Source organism: Hypanus sabinus, chromosome 4 (assembly GCF_030144855.1).
Source record: "Hypanus sabinus isolate sHypSab1 chromosome 4, sHypSab1.hap1, whole genome shotgun sequence".
NCBI classification, from domain to species: Eukaryota; Metazoa; Chordata; class Chondrichthyes; order Myliobatiformes; family Dasyatidae; genus Hypanus; species Hypanus sabinus.
Window position 1 is genome coordinate 104,266,456 of NC_082709.1, and position 24,038 is coordinate 104,290,493.

The window sequence follows — 24,038 nt, forward strand, 5'->3', positions numbered from 1 at the left end:
AACTTCAGGGCAAGACGTGATTAATGGTGGGCACACTGCTTGTATATATATTAGACGCAGAGATGGAAGTACTTGAGTGAAGCTGGTTGGCTGTAATTGTCCAGGCTGCAAGTTTGCTGCTCTCGAAAATTGTCAAACTAAGTTATGAAATTGTTGCTGACGCGTGATGCATGCTTTGGGATCGAATATTGTGGTGCAAATAATGCATTTATATAGAATTATTTAGATGTAATTTGATGTGAATGCCAAATAACTTTTGCATTGCACAATGACTGCACATTTTTGTAACCTATTACTGTTTTAGTGTGACTTCCAGTTAAACACCATTATGATATAAATTGACCCCAAGTTCAAATGTAATTCAGTTTACCTCTTTTTTTACCCCAAATGAATGCCATTGTACATTGCTCTGTGAATACTTAAAACAAAGGTAACTTGTTAAAAGTTGTCTCAATGTCTTAACACACTTTAAACATTGCTTATGGAATTCCCATCAAAATTTCAGGGTTTTAAAAAAATGATGGATTGAGTGTATATCCAAATTGATGTGATTAATGTGATTTCAAGTCACATTTGGTTAATTTTTGTAATTTTAAAGATACTATCTTGGCATAGCAATTTAATTTGTTTATACACAGTGAGAAATCACTACATTACTTCTTAGCTTAGATGTAGCTTTTAGAATACAGTGGTCTGTTCCTTCACAGATAACACCATATATTGCCATTTTTGAAAAGTAACGTAATGCTCTATTGAATGTGACACAAATTTCAATGAATATAATGTACCATGTAACAAGCTGCTGATTTTTTTCTCTTGTGCGGAGCTTTCATTTATCTCTGGGATTGGGCAACTAAACTGATATGAAAAGCTTTGAAACAGTAATTTGTCCTTAATATAGGCTTTCTGCTTTGTGTGTGGGACAGATGTATGGCTGGCTGAGCTGCTGCCTCACAAAATGTGGGAGGAAACTATAGAGTACTTCCTAATGCTGCTTCCTAATGTGGGAGGAAACTATAGAGTACTCGCAGTCATTAGGAGACTCTGTACCCTCCTTGCAGGTGGTAACCAGACTGGATCCTGATCTTAATTGTTTTTTGTGTACAGAGTTTGCACGTTGCCCATGTGACCATTTTTTGTTTTCCTCTGGGGGGGGGGGGTGGTGCTACAGTATTCAAAGTCATGTGGATTGTTTGCTGTTAATTGTCCTCAGTGTACAGGTGAGGGCTAGAATCTGGGAGTTGATGGGATTGTGGAATGAATATAATGTGAGAGTGGGGAGGTGGTGGGACAAAAAGTTTGCTTTTGTCTTATGGGGAAGTATAGAAACCCCTTCAAGTTATTGGATGAATCCAGCCCTATCAAAGACAAAGCAGCTAACTTGGATGGCACCCTACCTGTCATCCTGAACATTCAGTCCCTCTATCATTGGTGTACAGTGATCTTCTCTGGATACCAGTTTCAAATTACTTGTCCAGGCTTCTCCTGAACCCACAACTTCTACTAATTAGGGCAAGGGCATAGGGACTAAACCACCTTTAGGAATCCCACCAAGTTGTACATCATTCTTATTTGGAAATAAAATATATGGATCGTTTTTTGCCACTGGATCTAAATCTTGGACTTCCCTATGCATCTCACCTTCCACAGAAGGACTGTAGCAGTTGATTAAGATGGCTTACCACCACCTTCTCAAGGGCAGCTGGGTAATAAGTACTGGCCATGAAGTGTGAATAAATTATGCAAAACAATTCTTGTAGGAAACAACAATATTTTATCTTTATTAATAGAATTATTTTGTATTGGTCTTAGTGATTACAAGGCAAAGGCTGAGGAAGGGAATTGAATCAATGGAATTGAATGATTGTTTAAACTTGTTTAAAGCTTATTAAAGTAATGAGGGAGATCTGTATCCTGTTATCAGGGCAAATGCACCCTTTTGGATAAAGGCATGTGGCAGTTTTCTTAGAACAGGTTTTCCTGGAACAAAAGCAACCTGGATTTTTGTTGTTCTTGTAACTTGGAAAACATACAGATTTCCAAGGCACTTCTGAAGTGTGCAAAGGGAATAGAAACTAATATATTAAGAGAATGTCTGATCAGAAACTTCATCAACAAGCAGATTGTAGAGTCACAAATTTTACCTCCCACATAACGTGGAAACATTTCCACAGCTATATTTTGTTTGTTTGTTCACTGTTAATAATTTTCCTTTGATGTAAGTATTGTTAAAGTTTCATTATTTAGGTAATTTGTTTGGGTTCAACCTCCATCCTATATTTGAATATATAGCCTGAAATGCAGTAGAAAATTGTGAAAGGACCAATGAAGGTTGCTGTTTGTCAAATGTATTGCTAAACTGGGCTTGTTCACACCTGAAAAGAACATGTCTTTAGTGGCATTCCAAAATTTGTAACCAGTAGAGTTTGCAGTAGCATAAAGCAGTGGTCCCCAACCACATGCTACTGGGCTGCGAGGAAACAATATGATTTGGCAGTATGAAACGATATGCAGTGCAACTGACTCATATCGTTTCATACCTCCAAATCATATCATTTCTTTGCTGCCTGGCAGTATATCCTTTGCGGCCCGGTACTGGTCTGCGGCCCGGTGATTGGGGACCACTGGCGTAAAGGAGTATTTGAGGTATAGTTTATTATGGAGAACTGATAGTTGAATGAAAACTGAGAGGCAGGCTCCAAGAGGGAAATGTTATTGTAAAGATTCAGATAGAAAAATTACAACTCACCTAATCATAGAATCATAGAGAAGTATAGTACAGAACCAGTCCTGTTGGCCCATCAAGTCCGTGCTGAAACCATTTAAGCTGCCTATTCCCATTGACGATACCCTTACCATCCATGTATTTATCCAAACTTTGCTTTAATGTCGAAATCAAGCTTTGCATGCACCACTTGTACTGGCAGCTCATTCCACACTTTTGTGACCCTCTGAATGAAGAAGTTTCCCCTCATGTTCCTTTCACCTTTCAGCCTTAACCCTTGACCTCTGTCTGTAGTCTTTTTCTGTGGAAAAAGCTTGCTTGCATTTACCCTATACATACCCTTATAATTTTGTATACCTCTATCAAATCTCCTCTCAGTCTTCTATGTTCTAAGGAATACAGTCCTAATCTATTCAATCTTTCATTATAATTCAGGTCCTCCAGACTGAGCAACACCCTTGTAAATTTCCCCTGCAACCTGGTTTACATTTTTCCTGTAGGTAGGTGATCAAAGCTGCATATATCACTCCAAATTATGCCTCACCAATATCTTGTACAACTTCAACCTAGCATCCCATTTCCTGTACTCAGTACTTTGATTTATGAAGGCCAGTGTGCCAATAGATTTCTTTATGACCTTATATCACTTTCAACAAATTATGGACCTGGAACCCCGATTCCTTTGTTCTACCATACTCCTTAGTGCTCTACCGTTTATTGTGCAAGGCCTACACTAATTGGTCCTATCAAAGGGCAACATCTCGCACTTGTCTGCATTAAATTCTGTCTTCCACTTTTTTTTTTAGCCCATTTTTCCAGCTGGTCCAGATCCAGTTGCAAGCCACGATAGCCTTCCTCACTGTTCACTGTAACCCAACCTTCTTGACCAGCCTCCCATGTAGGAGGCTGCCTTGCTAAAATCCATGTAGGCAATGTCCTCTGCCTTCATCCACTTTCCTGGTAACTTCCTTGAAAAACTCTATAAGATTGGTTAGGCGTGTCCTACCCCACCCACAAAGCCATGCTGACTATCCTTAATCAGTCCATGTCTATCCAAATACATATATCTGGTCCCTTAGAATACCTTCCAATAACTTTCCTACTTCTGATGTCAAGCTCATCAGCCTATAATATACTGGTTTATGTTTAGAGCCTTTCTTAAATGGCGGAACAACATTAGCTATCCTCCAATCCTCTGGTACCTCCCTTTTGCTAAGGATGATTTAAATAACTCTGCTGGTGCCCCGCCAATTTCTGCACCTGCCTCCTGTAGGGTCTAAGGGAACACCTTGTCAGGTCCTGGGGATTTATCCACCCTGATTTGCCTCAGGACGGCAAACACCTACTCCTCTATAATATGTATAGTGTGCATGAGTTGATGCTGCTTTGTCTCACTTTTGTAGACTCTGTGTCCATCTCCTGCATAAATATTGATGCAAAAAAATTATTTAAAATCTCCCCATTTCTTTTAGCTCCATACTTGGATTATTAATCTGATCTTCCAGAGGACCAATTTTGTCCCTTACAATCCTTTTGCTCTCAACATATCTGTAGAATCCCTTTGGATTCTCCTTCACCTTGTCCGCCAGGGCAACCTTTTGCCTCTGTTTAGTCCTTCTAATTTCTTCCTTCAGTGTTCTATTGCATTTCTTATACTCCATAAGCAAGTCATTTGTTCCTTCCTGTCTATACTGCTATGCACCAACTTTTTCTTCATCAGGATCTCAATATCTCTTGAAAACCAAGGTCCCCTACACATGTTACCTTTATCTTTTATTCTGACAGGCACATACAAGCTTTGTACTTTCAAAATTTCATCTTTGAAGGCCTCCCATTTACCAAATACACCTTTACCAGATAATGGCCTGTCCCAATCCACACTTGCCAGACCCCTTCTGGTAACATCAAAATTCAGAATTTCAACCCGCAGTCCAGTCAAATCTTTATGCATCACAATCAAATGCTGGAGGAACTATCATCTATGCAAAAAAGTCAATGTTTTGGCATGATTTTGGTTTATTTGGATTTCCAGCATCTGCAGGTTTGAAATCTTTATGCATATTTACTTTGAAATTAATGGCAATGTGATCACAAAATGCAAAGTGTTCCTTGCACAAACTTGTGTCACCAGCCCCTCTCATTCCCTAATAGCAGATCAATTTTCACACACTCTCTTGTTGGGACTTCTATGCACTGATTAAGAAAGCACTCCTGAGCATATATGACAAACTCTATCCCATCTAGTCCTTTTATATTATGGGAGTCCCAGTCAATGTGTGGAAAGTTAAAATTGCCTACTAAAACAGCCTTATGTTTCTTGCAGTAGTCTGCAATTTTTCTGCCAATTTGTTCCTCTAATTCCAGTGGACTGTTTGGTGGCTTGCAATATAGCCCCATTAATGTGTTCATACCTTTCTTATTTCTCAGTTCCACCCATACCACCTCACTAGATGAGTTTTCCGGTCCATCCTGACTAGTAACGCCAGCCCTTCTCCATTAATCCCTCCTGCTTTGTTGTGTCTAAAACAACGGAACTCCAGAATGGGCAGATGTCCTACCCTACCATTCTCCAATTACCTCCACTGTAGTGACCCCAAAAAGATGCATTATTGCCTCAGACATCACTGAGTATAGTAATCTGCTACATCAGGAAGAAAGCATTTTTGTTGGAGATTTCCCAATTTATGTACTTTTTTCTTCTTCAAAATACAACATGTATTTGAAAATAAAAGCACCTTATGTACTCTTGCACACTGCAGTTATTTGGATTTGTGCTTGGCATTTAAATAACAGTGCAACTTCTGTGGAATTTAAGAGCTATGTTCTTTCTTTAAAAAAATTTCACTGTAAGTTGAACAATTAGCATGGTGATATTTTTCCACTTAACATCAATGCAAGGTCAGATATTTTAAGATTAGTACTGAATTAGTAGCATATCTTAATGTTGAAAGCGTGTAGTTGGCTCTTTATTTTAACTTATTCTGATACACTTCTTTATGCATGTAACTGTTCTATAAAGACTATAATTGCATCAAACAATTGTCTTCACTTCTATCATTTTTGGCAACGTGTCCCAATTAAGTGGCTGCCCAAATTAGCTGAAGTTTCATGGAAATGGATGAAAAGGTATTAAAAGACAAACTAGCATTCAACTGTATAACAGTTATGTATTTAAGTGAAATACTGAACAAATTAGAACACTACTAATACAACAACAGTACTATAAAACTGTGTATTAGTTCCTAATATTTATTGATGGAGCAATTCATATATTGTACCTGCTGTCTTCTTTTGATTAACTGTGAATAAAACCAACACAGGCACCTTGTGTAGATAACTGCATCCTCAAAATCTTCATTTTCAGTGTAACATTCAAGTTGATTGTCGATACCTTTAAATTCTTGCTAGTTCCTGATTTGTTGAAGTAGTGAAATACTTTCATTATCACTCCCTAGTTTCATGTAGGAATAGCTTTGGTACCAGTACTCAGCGTGATGGAGCTTGAGATATTGCTGCCAACTCAGACTGACTGGGCTCTTTCTGTTGAGAAGTCCAAGATCCAGTTACAGAGAGCGGTATTGAGTATCAACAAGGACAGTTTACAAACCAGCCTCTGAGGGATGATCATGTTAAATGCTGAGCTGAAGTCGATGAACAATATCCTCGTGTGTATGAGGCATAGTTTTCTTGATGGGACAGGATGGAGTGGAGGGCCGAGGCTATGGCATTATTAGTGGACCGGTTTGAGCTGAATGTGAACTGGAAAGGATTCAATGTGGCTGGAAGGTGGAATTTTATATGAACCATTACCAGCCAACTCAAAGCACTTCATGATTGTCACAGCCATCGTCACTGGGCAGTAATCATTTAGGTTAGTTTCCCTGCCACATGCACTGCATGTCCTTGGTGTCACAAAAGTGGCTGTGAATTTTCAGTGAGTCCTCTCACTCTGCCTTCCTGATGGCACAGGAGAGCACGCCTTTTGCTGACCTTAGAGTCATCTCTAAAACCTCTGAGCATCACAGCCTGGTGTGGAAAAACCAATAGCCAGGAATGGAAAAGGCTAAAAAACGTGATGGATACAGTCCAGTCCATCACAGGCAAAGCCTTATCCACCACTAATAAAATTTACGTGGAGCGCTACCCCAAGGAAGTAGCATCCTTCATCAAACTCCCCTCTCTCCTCCCACATCCAAGCCATGCTTTCTTCTCACTGTTACTGTTGGACAGGAATTACAGAAGCCCGGGTCCCTAACTGTTCCCTGAAATTGGTGCTATTACCTTACAAGTATTGAGCTCCTCAACTGGCGTGGATAATTTCAATTACCGCAACTCTGGGCTAACTCTACGGTCCACAGACTCACTTTCATGTTCTCAGTATTAATTTTATTTGCATAGTTTGCCTTTTGCACATTGGTTGTCAATCTTCGTTTACGTGTAATTTTTCATAAATTCTATTGTATTTCCTTTTTTCTTGAAAATGCCTGCTAGAAAATGAATCTGAAGGTACTATTATTTCAATATACATACTCTGATAATACATTTATTTTGAACTTTGATTTATAAATAAAGTGGAAGCAATAATTAGCAATAACCTAGTGTGAATGAAATTGTTCCCTGGTATGGAGATAATTATATATATCATGTGGAGCATCATATATTCTGTAGCTTTGAAGTCATTCTCTTTTTTTTCGCAGTGATAGAGTAACTGTGTAAATTCATAGTGAAAAGCTTTTGTCTTATGTTGAAGTATTTTACAATGGATTTAATATTAATCTGAACCTAGAGTTATAGATTGACAACTTTTCTTTCATTCCAAACAGGGAATATATCTATGGAATAATGGAAAATTTGACATTTCTTGCTATTGGATGTATCAGGCCAACTTACAAAAAAGATAATTGCTTGAGTAAAAATAAAATCTACAGATGCTAAATATCTGCAAGAAAAGGTGACTGCTGGAAATGCTGCAGATTTGGCAGTAGCTTTGGAGAGAAATCAGAGTTAATGATTTTGATCAGTACTGAACTTTCTAATATTTTATTTTGCAATTTATGATTTCTTATGTTATTACCCTGTCCTGAAGCAAAAACAAATTATTTTGTTGTTGATTTCATAACTTGCTATCTGCTTGGTGCTTATCTCAGTTTGTTGTGACCAGTTGCTGTTTTAAGGATGTAATATTTGACTTAGTTAAGGCTAAATGTGATGTAAGCTCTTGTATGAGGAAGTGAGGAAATGAGATCCTTTGAAGACTGATAGTTTTTTGCATAGTGGCAAGATCTCAGTTTAGATTCTTCAATTCTAATGGAATATTTAAAGAGCTTGATTCAAAAGCAATGAATGAGGATCGTTCTTATGTCTTGTGGTATTTACAATGTTGGTTGCCAACAGTGTATTTAAATTAGCTATTGTATCATATGAGAAATCCAGCAAAAAAATTGGTACAGTCTTGATGAAGTACATATAACTGATATTATTTCTGACACATTAAGTATAGATTTATTTAAAAGATCCAGATTAAAAATTATGTGGCTATTGTCCCTCAGCATAATTCTTTTGAAAGAGAAAGATTATTCTTCTAAAGGGAAAACAGGAAAATACCTCTGTGTTCATATCAGTCCTTCCCTTGATCTGATCAAAGCAGATACAAGAAAGGAATTGGGGAATTAAATATTTGTAGTAAGTAGTCTGGTATATTGTTTAATTTGAAATGTCCACATTAAGTAAACTGCTTTTCAAGGGGATACAATTAAATTAATTTAGCAGCTTGTCACCCATTGTTACAATGCAATGGTTTTTATCCTGTTTGGAATTTATTGCAAGGTATCAAAGTTCTCAGTAGCTGCTCAAATATGTGGCATTCTTATCTTAACTATCTCTATTCATTGATTTCTAGATGAAAATCATAACAAATGTTGATATTCTATTCATCTCTTATTCATGAATGTTGCAAAAACAAAGGAGCTGGTTGTGGACTACAGGAAAAATGGAGACAGGCTAACCCCTATTGCCATCAATGGATCTGGGGTTGAGAGGGTGAACAGCTTTAAGTTCCTTGGCATACACCTCACTGAGGATCTCGTGGTCTGTACATACCGGCTATGTGATGAAAGAGGCACGATAGCACCCCTTTCACCTCAGATAGTTGAAGAAGTTTGGTATGGGCCCCCAAATCCTAAGAACTTTTTACAGGGCACAATTGAGAGCCCCTGGTACGGGAACTGTACTTCCCTCGGTCGCAGGACTCTGCAGAGTGTGGTGTGGACAACCCTGCATATCTGTCGATGTGAACTTCACATTATTCAGGACATTTACAAGGACAGGTGTGTAAAAAGGGCCCAAAGGATCATAGGGGACCTGAGTCCACTCCAATCACAAACTGTTCCAGCTGCTAACATCCGGGAAATGATATCGCATCATAAAAGCCAGGACCGACAGGCTTCGGCACACAATTGTACTTATATGTTGTATTGACTGTTGTGTTGTACATAATACCGTATTTATTATAAATTATTATACATAGCTCATTTAGATGGAGACATAACATAAAGATTTTTACTCATGTATGTGAAGAATGTAAGACATAAAGTCAGTTCAATTCAATGTGTTTAATTATTCTTGTCAAGTTTCACATTTTCTCATATTCCATTTGATAGACATTAATCCAATCATTTAATATGTTTAGCAACACCTCAAAATGATAGATATTAACCCAATCATTTAATATGTTTAGCAACACATACAAAATGTCGATTGTATTTTTTTCCATTATGCTGCCTGGCCTGCTGAGTTCCTGCGGCATTTTGTGTGTGTTGCTTGGATTTCCAGCATCTGCAGATTTTCTCTTGTTTGTGATTTAATATGTTTACATTTCTTTGTAGATTCTGTATGTTCTCTTCAGAATTGGCCTTCCTATTTATCCCTGTGTGAACAGCAGCCATATCTTCAGAGCTTTCATTCAGGTCATTTGTATAAACCGCATAGTGTTGAGGATCCAGCACTGAGTCTTGCAGCATATTCCTCATTTTATCTTGACAGCCAGGAAAATATCCATTATGCCTGATCTCACTTTTCTGTTTGCCGGTCAGTCTTCTATACATCCAAATATATTACCTGCTATGTCATGAATCTTCAATTTCTGCATTAATTTCTGATATAGCACCTTATCAAATGTCTTCTGGATTTCTAAATATGGTACATCCATCCCCCAAACTTACACCCAAAACATATTGTGGCGACTCACTTCCTAGCACACTCGAACTGGCTCACAAGTAGCCAGCGCGCCGGCATAAAGGCCAGTCCCAAAAGGGCGCCATGTCTGCTTCACTAACAAAGGGAAAAGCTTGCGCGGGACTGTGAGTACGTGCCTCCTACATTATCCGCGCCCGGGGAAGGCGGGATCAGGGAGGCTTTAAAGCGAAGCCGTGAAGTTCGAATAAAATCTTTAACTGCACACCGCTACAATATGTTACTTCTTTGAATTTTTTTCAAACATTATTTTCCTTTCATAAGATCAAAGTTTAAAAAGTTAAATGTTCAAAATAAATTTATGATCAAAGTACATGTATGTCACTATATGTATTACCCTGAGGTTTGTTTTCTTGTTGGCATACTCATCAATCCAAGAAACCTATAGAATCAATAAATGACCCAACAAGATGAACAACCAAAGTGCAATAGACATGAAATTGTGCAAATACTAAAGAAAAATAAATAAATATTGTTATTGTTATATAAGCAATAAATAATGCGTACCTGCGACAAAGAGTCCTTAAAGTGAGTCCATAGCTTGTGTGAACAGTTCAGAGATGGAGTGAGTGAAGTTATCCCCACTGGTTAAAGGGCCTGATGGTTGAGGGGTAATAACTTCCTGAACCTGGTGGTGTGGGTCATGAATTTCTGTTCCTTCTTCTTGATGGCAGCAGCTAGAAGGGAACATGGCTTAAGTGGTGGTGGTCCTTGATAATGTATGCTGCTTTCCTGAAACAGTACTCCATGTAGATGTGCTCAATGGTGGGGACATGGGGCTTTACTCATGATGGACTGGACCATATCATTACTTTTTGTAGGATTTTCTGTTCACGGACATTGGTGTTTCCAAAACAGACTGTGATACAACCAGTCTCTCCACCACACATCTATAGAAGTTTGTCAAAGTTTTAATGTCATGCTAAATCTTTGCAAACATCTAGGAAGTAGAGGTGCTGCTGTACTTCCTTCATAATTAAACTCATGTTCTGGGCCCAGTATAGATCCTCTGAAATGATAACATTGAGGAATTTATAGTTGCTGATCCTCTCCATCTCTGATCTCCCAGTCAGGATTAGCTCATGGGCCTTCAGTTTCCTCCTCCTGAAGTCGATAATCAGCTTCTTGGTCTTGCTCACAATGACCTGTCACTCATGAAAATCATGTTAACTTTCCAAGAATATCTTGAATTTTCCTTAGTGCCTTGCTCAAATGCCTTTAGAAGTCTGTAACATTTTTCCTGTAACAGATGTTAAGCCTGTTTTCATCTTTCAAGATGTTCCTGCTTTCTTTCTTCCTCCACTTTTGAGTCTGTTAGGTTTTGATACCAAGAATTATGCTTTCCAAGCCTACAATATTAAAACAGAACCCAAGAGAGTGCTGTTGTTTGCAATGGCTTTATTGATGGGTTGGATGCAATATGCTGCTCTGTTGCATTTAAATAACACTAAAGCAGTATCTTTTCAGCTAATTAGTCCAAATTTGTGGTAAAGTTTAATGAGGATAAATGAACTAATTGATAAATTAAAAGATAATACAGCCACATAGTGTTTTAACAGAATATTTAAAATACTTCATTAACTATAAAGTATTATGGGGATGTTTTCACTGCTTCATTGTTAAAATGACCAATTTGCAGCAGGAGGTTAAAATGAGCAAAATATGATTATCAGGTAATAAATTTTATTGGTGTTATTGACTTTATAAAATAGGGATTCAAGGATATATCACCTTTTAAAAGATAATGCATTGCTTCTTTTATATGTTAACTTGAGAGACAAGTAAGGTCTTGGTTTAATATTAGAGTGGATTCCAGTTCATTGGGACATACTGGGGCCATACATTTTGGCTCAGTTAAGTGGCTGCACCTATTAGCCAAAGTTTCATGGAAACTGTTAAAAAGGTATAAAAAAGACAAACTCCTGTTTAACTAAATAACAAATTATGTACTTAATAAAATACAGAACAACTTAGAAACAATAGTGTACGCTACTGTGTTCTTTTGATTGATTGTAAATGAACAAAATCAACACAGACACCTAGTACATATAATGGACTGCCTTCTTACAATGTTTTCAACGATTGCATCCTCCAAATCTTCATTTTCATTGTAACATTCAGGATAACTGTCTTTACCTTCAAATTCTGTGTAGTTCTTAACTTGTTGAAGTAGTGGAATAGTTTCATTTTCAGTCCCGGTGATTCTGGCATCTCCAAGCCCAAATGCTTACAGCTGTAGTGAGCAAAACAGTTCTGAATTGTTGTACAGGTGTCCCCCGCTTTACGAATGTTTGCTTTACGCCACTTCGCTTTTACAAAAGACCTACATTAGTAACCTGTTTTCGCATTACAAAGAGGATTTTCACTTTTATGAATATTTTTCCCATATGAATTAATGGTTCTTCGCTTTATGCCATTTTGGCTTTAGAAAGATTTCATAGGAACACTCTACCTTTGTAAGGGGGGAGGGGGAGAGAACACCTGTACTGCTTATTTCTTGCCAAGTATCAGTGACAAAATCACTCCTTTTTAAAAGCAAACACACTTAATTGATGCTATTTTAAAGCTGTTTGCATCTAAGCACAGTGTAATGTCTTAACGGCCACGCAAGTGAACACAACTGACACTATTTAGAAACTGTTCAGCAACATTCTCCTGTCCCAATTAAGAAGTATAGTGTCTGAAATAAACAAAGGGAATCCCAGTTATTTTCTCAATTAGTTTTTGTTCTTGAAGTGTTTTCCCAATTAAGTGGCTGCCCTGATTAACTGATGGCCCAATTAACCAGAATCCACTGTACATCTTGAAGAAAGCACTGTGGACTCTGCAACACATTTCTGCATTGAACTGAAGTGGTGGCCTAGATTTTTATTGGAACGGTCCATCTGATGACAAGGTGTGAGTGTTCCTCTCTGAGCCACAGTTGAAAGTATTGACATTGTCAGTGTAGTGCAATGTGAGCTCATAAAGTTTATATCTCAGTAGACAAGGTAGATGAAAAGAAAGTGTTTGAAGACATATGGAAGAAGCAGGGATAAATTTTTGAGGGAATGAACTGTTCTTGTGGAGGGTAGACACAAACATTGCCTAATTATCCTTGCTAGTTTTTTTTTTATAGTTTTAGCTTAAATGTAGTTCTTGTGGTAATGTGAATTTCTGGATTTCAGTGACATTTCTATTTCTTTATTATTGTACTAATTACCTTAATTTTGCAACTCATTACTTTTACAAGCTAATTTTTAATAGTTTTAAAGTTTTAAAACATACAGTGGATGAAGCAGTGCTAATTTGTAAAGATTAATGTGGAAACAAAAACTGGTTGTAATACTAATATGCTTTAGTTAGGTAACTTATAGAAATGTCTTAAAAATTGGGAAATTAATAAAAAAATTGGCAATTTGGAAGTGAGAATGAGGAGAGGCAATATAAATTATGAAGTACACTTCAGGTGTGTGATGGAATACTCTCCATTTGGTTGGATGAATGCAGCACTAACAATGTTCATGAAGGTTGATACCATACAGCACAAAGCACTTCATTTGATTGGCATCCTATTTACCAACCTGAATGTTAATCCATTCCACTTGTCACATCATTCCTACAAAATGTACTACATGTTCTTGTCTTGGCTACTCTAATTGCACAACAAGCACATAACTTCTGCTGCAAGGAACATAGGCCTCAGGTTCCTCTCAAAGCCCCATACTTCCTTCATCTTCCATTCTCGTGTTCTGTCTAATTAAAGACACCACCCTTGGGAAAGTTATGAAGATTACCGAGAATGTATCTAGTGGAGCTGCTGACTCACAGTTCCAGTGACATGTTTTCAATCCTGACCTCCGGTGCTGCATGATGTTTGTGTTTTCTGAGTTACTGGGTTTCTTCTGGGTCTCCGGTTTCCTCTTGCGTCTCAAAGATGTGTGAGTAGGTGAGTTGGAGAATCTGCGGTGAATTGATGGGAATGTGGTCAAAATAAAAGCAAGGTTAGTATATTTAGGTGCTGGATAGTTTGCGTGGACTTAGTGGGCTGAAGGGCTTGCTTCCATGCTGTGCAAGTCTATGACTGTCAGAGTGGTGAAAGAGATGAAGGAGTTCAAAAATTTGTATAGAAAAGAGATTGATATTGTTTTTCTAATAATAGGGAGAAGTTCCAGCAGAGATACATTAGGAATATCTGAAATTTTGAAGAAAATTATGGAAAGTATTTGTTTCCTCTTACAGGAGGATGGTAACGGACAAAAAGACCAGAACCAAACTTGTATTGATAATGTGTCTTTAATATAGAAATTTACAAAGTATTTCCCAGGCATAATATTATTTTGACACTGAGCTATTTAAAGAGCTGCTAGGCCAGAAAAGAAGTAGGTATTAAGAAGTGGTTTTCAGGAGGAAGCATAAGGAGGAAATTACTAAGATCATTGCAGTGGAAATAATTGTTACTGTTAAATTAGGTGCTCAAGGTCAAAAGAGGAAAAGGAACTCGATGGATGAAAGCTGTCTAGGAGAATGTTGGAATTATCCAGATAATCAAAGGTAAAGTTAAGACTTTCAGCATCAGATAAACTGAGATTGGGCAACAGAAAAGGACCTTTCTGGGTCAGATGTGATCATTTTTAAACCTCAGCCTCAGCTTGTGATATTGGTGGCTTGTGAATAGTCTGTGGTGGAAAACAAGGAGAGTGGCATTGGTCTTACCAGTGTTTAATTGGTGGAAATATCTACTTATATAGCATTGGATATTGAACAAGTAGATGACAACTTGGGTAGAAATGATGGTGTCTAGGGAAGATATGGTTTCTTCAGAGCTAACTGTTGCTTGACACAATGGTTTTGGGAAACATCTGCAATCGAGAAAAGGGTAACCAAATATAGATTCTTATGGAGGTTGGAGGTGATGGGCCACGTTTTGGGAAGAGATAATAACTGTCTTGGATAATTAAGAAAAGCAGGCGAGAGCACTCCCACCTAACCTGATGATGATTGGGAGAAGAATGATGTGATCAGTCATTAAAAAAATGCTGCTGTCTTATTGGGATACCATTTTATGCTTAGGCATGTTCCTGAACCAGATTGAGGACTTTCAAACGTGGAGTTCTAGGAAGGATATGCATGAGTTACAAGAATTTGAAACTCCAAACTGAGAACAAAATTCAGTATGTTTTGAAGACAATTTGCATGCACGTTCAAGATTTGGACGTGTGGGTTAAAATGATGTAAACATAGATAATGGAAATTCAAAGGAACCAGAAGAGTGGAAGAAAGCTTAAGGTATGAAGAGGTCTAGTGTCTTTCTTGTGTAACAAGTTTCCATGGTGTTGTTTCAATGAATTGGGTGCACTCTTCACAAGTCCTTTGAAGCATTACCGATTATACTTGGTATCCAGTTTATTCATTTTAGTAACTTAAACTGTAATTGTAACCATGTAAGGAGAGTTATTGGAGTTATTGTAAGAATTTGGAGTGCAGAAGAACTGTATTGAATCTATTTCCGTATATTAGTCAAAACAACCATAACTCTGTGTTCTATAATGAGTTTTCATGCACACTGAGCATAATTTCTAGTGTTTGGATTGTAGGCATTGTTAAAGCTAAACCCAATTGAAATAGGCTGATCTAATATGAACCATTGTTCTGTCCTACCATTTCCTTAGTGGAATCTGTTCTACTGTAAGCTACTTATTTTATTTGGCATTCTGCTATCCAGACATGCCTGAATCCATCAGTAGTTGTATCATGGCAAAGAGCAATAGATACTAACCAGAGCACAATGGAGTGCTTCCCTGGCTTCAGGCCACCTTAGGGGGCCAGTAGATGTCTAAAGAATCTTATGCCAATTAATGCCATCTATCATATTTTAAGAAGAACAAATGTTTTAACAAATCAATAGGCTTATTTTCAAGTTCAGAATCATTATATGTTAATAAATAGCTATAAATTAGATTTAACATGGTATCTTTGTGGGAGTGAATATTCCCAACTCTTCCCTGACACACCAGATCAAAAGTAAAATGTAATTATGAAGGTGTTGTGATATGGTGTGGTATGACACCTGTAAAACTGGAGAAGAACTATTAGGGGTTCTATGTTGGTGTATAGGAGTGAAGGGTAATTTGGAGACGGATGGGATAGGTGTGCTATATTTGTAAGGGGAAGTTGAGGATTTTGGATAAAATTTATTTGAGCCTAGAAAGGTAGCAGAAGTTGAAATATGGTAATTAGATAGAAGTAGGATAGGCTAGGATATTAGCAATCCTACTATAGAACAAACAATAAAAAAAGCTTGTGATCCTGATGTGGAGATGGCTCGTACTGAGAACGTGAAAGAGAATTTCAATCCCAGTAGGCAAGTTGCAGAGACTTACTGTATACATAGTCTAAGCTCAGCAGCCATAAATAGGAGATAGTTACCTATAATGTACTTTGAATAAAACAATAAGTTAATCAGGTTAAATTTGGTGAGAATGCAACTCAACACCACATGACTGAAATGATACATTATATACATGTAAGCAGAAACTAGATGAGGAAGAAAGGATTAGAAGGGTGAGTGAAAGTGGGAGGAGGCTGGTGTGGAGTATAAGCTCTGGGACTGAATAACTGTACTGCAAATTCAGTGTAATTCTAAACACACCCTACCCACATAGATAGGATGGAGACGGACAGTATGATTAAAGTAAACAGTGCTGGTGAAGGATGGGACGTCTGTTTGATGATAGTTAACTTTAATTACATCTATAAGATTGCCGGCTGGTGGCATAGTGGCATCAGTGCTGGACTGCGGGGCAAGAGGTCCCGAGTTTGAAGCCGGCCAGCTCCCTTGCTCATTCTCCATCTGTGCCTGGGTTGAGCTAGCAACTCGACCTTATAAAAAAAACCTAGAGAGGAATGCCAAGTTTCAGAAGCCTGTATGATACACTGTATGATGAGCAATTGGTGCGAAAAGCTTGTCATGACAGCGCCCTTTACCATCAGGTTAGGCAGGAGGTACAGAAGCCTGAAGTGATTCAGTGATTCAGGAATAGCTTCTTCCATTCTGCCATCCGATTTCTAAATGGACATTGAATGTTTGGACACTACCTCACTTTTTTAATATACAGTATTCTGCACGTTTTTTAAAATCTATTCAATGTATGTATACTGTAATTGATTTACTTATTTATTACTATTATTTTTTATTTTATTTATTATTTTTTTCTCTCTTCTAGATTATATATTGAATAGAACTGCTGCTGCTAAGTTAACAAATTTCACGTCACATGCCAGTGATAATAAACCTGATTCTGATTCTGAAGAAATTGCAGTGGATGACAAGGCTCCAGTAGTCAAAGAAAATTGACAAATTTAGTAATTACAGAATGTAGTTTGAAATTATTCCCCAAAGTAGAATATTTTTGTGCACTATATGTGGTTGAATTTTGCATACGTGCAATGTTTACGCAAACACAATAAATCTGTGTGATTATTAACACCTTCACAGGATTCCTTACATGCAAACACCTGGGCTTCCTTAAACATTAAGATAATGAAGCTGGAAACCTGGAGGAGGATTTGTGCTTTCAAGCAACTTCTGGTGACAGTATGTTTTCGTGGACACATGTCCTGGGAATTAGCATGACATCAATTCAACAATTGACTGAAGTAGAAATCTGCAGATGCTGGAAATCCAAGCAACACACACATGAAATGCTGGAGGAACACAGCAGGGCAGGCAGCATCTGTGGAAGAGAGTATAGTCAACGTTTTAGGCTGACCCTTGAGGCTTTCACCTTCTAACTCTGACTCCTCATCTTTTTTTCTCCAGAGTTGATGAAGGGTCTCAGCCTGAAACATCGACTAGGTGCTGCCTGGCCTGCTGAGTTCCTCCAGCATTTTGTGTGTATTGATTGGATTTCCAGCATCTGCAGATTTTCTCCTGTTTAAGTCAAGTGTTGACTTATGTGGTATTACTGCGGAAACCAATGCTCTGAAAGCATGCACACACACTTGCATGAGGATTGTGCATGAAAACTGGGGACCAACATGGTCATCCATGCAGCAGAATCAGAATTGGGCTTTAATACGGTATTTCTGACATGCGTTGTATAATTTATTGTTTTGTGGCAGCAGTATAGTGCAAGATATATAAGTTACAAATAAGTAAATGAAAAGTGCAACAGTTGAATAGTGAAGTAGTGTTCATGACCCATTCAGAAACCTTATCACAGTGGGGAAGAAGCTGTTTCTAATACATTTATTGTGGGTCTTCAGGCTCCTATACCTCCTTCCCAATGGTTGAGAAGAGGGCATGTCCTGGATGGTGAGGGTCCTTAATGATGGATGATGAATGGCATCTGGGATTACAGGTCCATAATTTGTTGAAAGTGGCATCACAATAAGTGGCATCACAATCACAATAGGGTCACAATAAAAAGCTTTTGGCACATTGGCCTTCAGAAATCAAAATAGTAAATACAAGAAATGGAATGTTATGTTGAAGTTGTATCAGATGTTGTGTCCTAATTTGGAGTATTATTTGCAGTTTTGGTCACCTACTTACAGGAAAGATGTAAATAAGGTTGAAATAAGGTACAAAGAAAATTTACAAGAATGGTGCTGGGTCTGGAGGACCTGTGTTGTAAGGAAAGATTGAGTTGTTAGTTGAAGTAAAGAGCTAGGAAGTTGACTGGTGAAAGAGATAAAGAGCTGGAGAAGGGGGAATCTGCTAGGAGAGGGTAGAAGATCATGGAAGAAAGGGAAAAGGGGAGGAACACCAGAGGGAGGTGATAAGGTGAGAGAGCGAAGCGGGAATGGTGGAAAGGCGGCCAGTTACTAGAAGTCCGATATATCAATGTTAATGCCATCAGGTTGAAGACTATCCAAATGAAATATAAGGTGTTGCTTCTTCTGAGTGTGGCCTCATCTTGACAGTAGAGGAGGTCATGGACTGACATGTCGGAATGGAAATGGGAAGTAGAATTGAAATAGATAGCCACCAGGAGATCCGGCTTTTTCTGATGGTGGAGTGTCAATGCTCAGCCACATCTCTCAGAGGATGCCTCAAGCAAACTTACTCTTTATTATCATAAATTAACAAACTTACTGTGCTTTTGGCAGGTTCTCTTCAGTTTTTTGTTAGAGTTACTATAATATTTCTCATGCTGTTGAATTGACCATCTTAGAGATGGAGTATATAGTGGGAGGCCCTAGAAATCTCTGAAATTTAATAGTTAGGATGAGAGGTGGTGTCGGACTAACAGCTGGGTTTAGGGGCACAGTGAGAAGACTGAAGATTTGTTTGAGACTGGAGATTACTTAATTTCCAAAGGTGAATGGCCTCTATAATCACTAATAAAATGCACTACTTTACTATTAATAATGATGTATGTAGGTGAACTTTGAGTATAAATATCTTAGTATATTTGCATTTATAAACAACTGAATATATTTACATTTTGTCATTATCTTCTTAGAGTCAAATGCAGATAAAAGCCTAGAGATTTATTGATAGACCAGCTATAAACCAAAACATTTTTCTTCTCATCAACTTAGTCAGGCTCCAAAATATTAATGTTGAAAATGGCCAGTGATTGTGTGATTAGTTGTGGAAAGTATACAATAATGACGAGTTTCCGTTGCTTGATGATAAATTATGTGTCTTTCATTTCCCCGGCTACTTACCTACCCCTGTTTAAAGCAGCTCTGTTCTTCTGGGACAAACATTTGTCATCTTTACAGCACTGTGGGTAAATACTTTATTCCCCCAGAAATGATTTTAATTGAACTTCAGATTATGTGCCTTTAGATTGCATTCCTCAGTTGGATGGAATAGTTCTACTTATTAACTCTGATAGTTCCCTTCACTGAACACCAATCAAATTATTGCTTAAACTGGTCATCTCCAGAGAATCGAAAACAGATTTATTTGTTACAGTTCTTTTGCCCAAGTACTAAACTGAGGACTTCTTTGTTCATTTATTTTATGATTGGTAAAAGAAACAATTTGCATTTATATGACATACTCATAACTTCTTCAATCCCATGACAATATAGTTACTGAAGGATATACTGTATGTAGTATTTTAGGTAGAACAGAGAACTGCAGCTAGGAAATTGGTATCATATATTTTGTTTAAGATTGTATTAATTGAATGTAATACTGTGGGATTCATTTTTTTATTGACCTTAGACAACAAACAAAGCTTAATAAATTTTAAATCTCAGCCTGCAATGCAGTGTCAAGACTAGATTTTTGTGGTTTGAACTTTGATGGGGGAGTTCAACCTTAATCTTTCTTAGAGGCTACCAATGCAGCAATAATGACTATAATATACTGTATGTCGCTAGTGTATGATACCTGAAAATACAGAAAATAAGTTTCAGTATTTTGCATATTGCTATAGAAAAATATTCAATTTTACTCTAGTGAAGACTAGAATGAAGACAACCTTTTAGTATGTTAACATAGTTTTTAATTACTTAAAACTGTTGACTCTAAATCCTTCCACTTAGTCATTCCCTTTAGTTCTTGTCCTTTTAGCTGATATACTATTTTTTTTGTGGTGTCATCTGTATCAAGTAACATTTTATGCTAACTGTATGTGTTGTCACTATCTTAGTCACTTCCTCAGCTTCCATTATTCACTCTACAGCTCTTAAAATGGAATTTAAAATGCAAACGTATTTTCCAGACTGAGCCTTTGATGGACGCTACTTTTATACCCAGTCATGATACCTCACCTGCTACCAATTAGCCTGCTTAATGTGGAGTCTTACAAACCAGTGTTACTTGAATATTCTGTGCACTTTTCAATCTTATTTTAACTCTCCCAACTGTTGTTGAGTGTGTTGCAGCCATCAAATTCTAAATCTGTGTATATTTACAAAATACATTTAAGTTGGTTTGTAAAACTATTGAAAATCTTTTCTTTGTACTTTTGTCAGTTAAATAAAGGTTCACGTGAATTAACATATCACAGATTTTTGTTTTTATTGCACTTTGGAAAATATCCCAACTTTTCTGGAAATGGGGTTTGTACATGTCATCCTGAGATTCATTTTCTTGTGGGTATTCAGAGTAAATACGAAGAAATAAAATATAATCGAATTAAAATATAATATAACCTACACCAGTGGTTCCCAACCTTTTCTATGCCCCACACCCCTAGGAAATGTTTGATTAATGTTTGCACCCCCTACAAAAGTAATATCACATTTGAAGATGAAGTCTAATTTCTAATTTTTGAACCACATACAATACTGTGGGTGAACAAACTGAACTTTAAAAAAATAAGCTTGTAACTCAGTGCAAAAATTGCAAATATAAATTGAACAATTAGATTCTAATTTATTCAGAAAAAATTGTAAACAGTAAAATCAATCCCAACTGTGAACATAAAATTCAATGACTTTGCTCCTGCTTCTCATTCATGATTTTGTCTAAACGTGGAACTTTGTTGCTGACTGCGATCCGTAGGTCTGCCTGTGGATTCAGGCAATTCCTAGATTTTGACTTGATTAACAAAAGAGAACTGAATCCAGATTCACACAAGTATGTTGTTGAAAATGGAATGAGGAAACAGAGTGCTTTTCCACCAAGTCTTGGGAACATATCCAGTGCTGCACACCAAAACTCCTCCAAAGTCTTGCTTTCAAATTGCATTTCAAGAGCTCTGTTTGTCTGCAAATTAATAAGATCTTCCTTCAGCTCTTCATCATCTGACATTTTCTCCAAATTCATGATCCATTCTTCTGAAATCTTCAAGTCTCCAGCAGCAAAATATCCATCAAACGATTCTGACAGCATTTCCAAATGAGCCACAACTTCTTCACGCACAGTAGGAGTTATGGATCCAGCATCATCAAAATTTGAGAGACTGCCTCTTTCCATCCTTTGACGCCAAAGACGTAACTTTTCTTTGAAGGCATTCAACTTTTCACGAGCCTTCAATATGTTTATCCCTTTTCCTTGAAGAGAAACACTCAGGTCATTCATACAAGTGAAAATGTCAGCTAAGTAAGCCAGCATTTGGGCAAATTCCTGTGATTCCATTGCCCCAACCAGATCACATTCACGCTCCTCCAGAAAAGCTTTGATTTCTTCCCACAGTTCAAAGAAGCAGGTTAAAGCTTGTCCTCGTGACAACCAATGGACTTCTGTGTGGAAAAGCAAAACTGAATCCCAGATCCTCACAAAATGATTTGAAGATGCGATGGTTCAAAGCACGCCCCCCCACCCCCCCCCACCGATCCAGTTGATGATCTTTACACAAGTATCAAGGACCTTCTTCAAATTTGGAGGCAATGTTTTTGATGCCAAATCATGTTGATGAAGAAAACAATGTGTAACTTGCAAGTCTGGAATCTCCTTTTTCATCAATGCAGAAAAGCCAGATTTATTTCCAAGCATTGCAGGTGCCCCCATCAGTGCACACAGAACCAATGACTTTGATATCTAAATCATGTTTGGCAAAGAAGTCTTTCACCAGCTGCATCACATCTTTTGCAGTTGTGTTTGTTTTCAGATCTTTACAAAACAGGAAATCTTCCTTCACAGCACCATCATTGACATACCTCACTAATGTGATGAGTTGACTACAACTGGAGACATCAGTTGACTCATCCAACTGAATAGAGATTTTAAGAGGGCTAGCTCTGACATCTGAGATGACTTGGTCCAAAATATCTTCACTCAAATCACTGATTTGGTTGTGAATTACATTATTTGATAGGGGCACCTGTTCAAATTTTTTTCTTGCTTCTTTGCCCAGGATGATTGTTGCCATTTCCAGTGCACATGGCTTGGTGAGATCTTCCACAATTGTATGGGGCTTCTTGGATTTGGCCACTTTATACACCACTTGGTATGAAGCAAAAAGTAATGGTTTTTCAACAGAAACAAAACTTAATTTTGGAAGAGTTCCTTGTGAATCAAAACGAGCTCTTTTGATTTTCAGTGACCCAACATCAGCTCCGCCATGCTTGTTCTTGAAGTGCTCTTGAAGCTTGGATGGCTTCAGATTTGAGTTAGAAAACACAACGCTACAAAGAATGCTCTGGGGTTTTTGCAAGCATCATTTCCTGTTGTGCAAGTGAAACCAAAGCACACATAGTCATCATTCCATTTCCTTCTTTTTGACATGATGAAGGATTAAGGGTAAAGAGAAAAATATGAGCTAATATGAGAAAAACTATTTGACTAAGTCAGGGATGACCGCTTTACTCAACCAGAATGCCTATAGCAGAGTATTGCGAGAAATACTCTTCTGAATATTATATTACGATATTATCTGCAGTTACGCTAAGATAAATCGTCAGGTGGAAATGCTACGGGGACGCAACACAACTTATTAGGCTACTCTGTACACCTATTTCCGATGATTACCGGAGATATGAACTCCCATCACATGATTCAAAGTCCTCGGTACTAACCATGAAACCTCCTCAGCTAATACAATTCAAAATTATCAACGATTCAAGAAAAAAACCTTTGAAATTCCAAAACTTCTTTAATGCATTGAGACAAATACGAATGAATGACTTCAGCTGCTTTTTATCAAAATACAGCTTTTAAAAATTTTATAATTGAATAATTTACCTACTGTCTGTGGGTTTGGTTTTAACACGAAGTCATTACTCGATGGTTGATTTGGGATGTATAAAGATTTTGGCATTATGAGATGATTTTTAACTCTGAGATATAACCTTCTAGCTAACATTGATGAGACTTCTGAACTCTTGAGATGTAACTTCCCAGATAACACTGATGAGAATACTCAATACTGACTTGGGCAGTGGGAGACTGGAGTGAGTTTACGTCTCTCTCAACTCAGACAGCGAAAGACTGGAGTGTGCTTGGAACAAACGTTACTACCACTTCTCAAGGCACATTGGCAGCTGGCTAAATAATGACTCGTGACTCGTCACTCAAGCACACAAGCCATTCTTTGTCGCACCCCCTGAAATTCCATCTGGCACCCCAGGTTGGGAACCCCTGACCTATACAATAAATTTGGACAAACAACCAATGTGAAAAAGACAATAAATTGTGCAAATACAAGAAGAAAAATAGTAATAATAAATAAAC

General features: G+C 37.6%; 1 protein-coding gene across 2 annotated transcripts in view; it reads left to right on the top strand.

Moving 5' to 3' along the window:
• Window positions 1-24,038, top strand: part of dgkh (diacylglycerol kinase, eta) — a 503,605-nt gene that overhangs the window by 32,443 nt on the left and 447,124 nt on the right. The window lies entirely within an intron of this gene.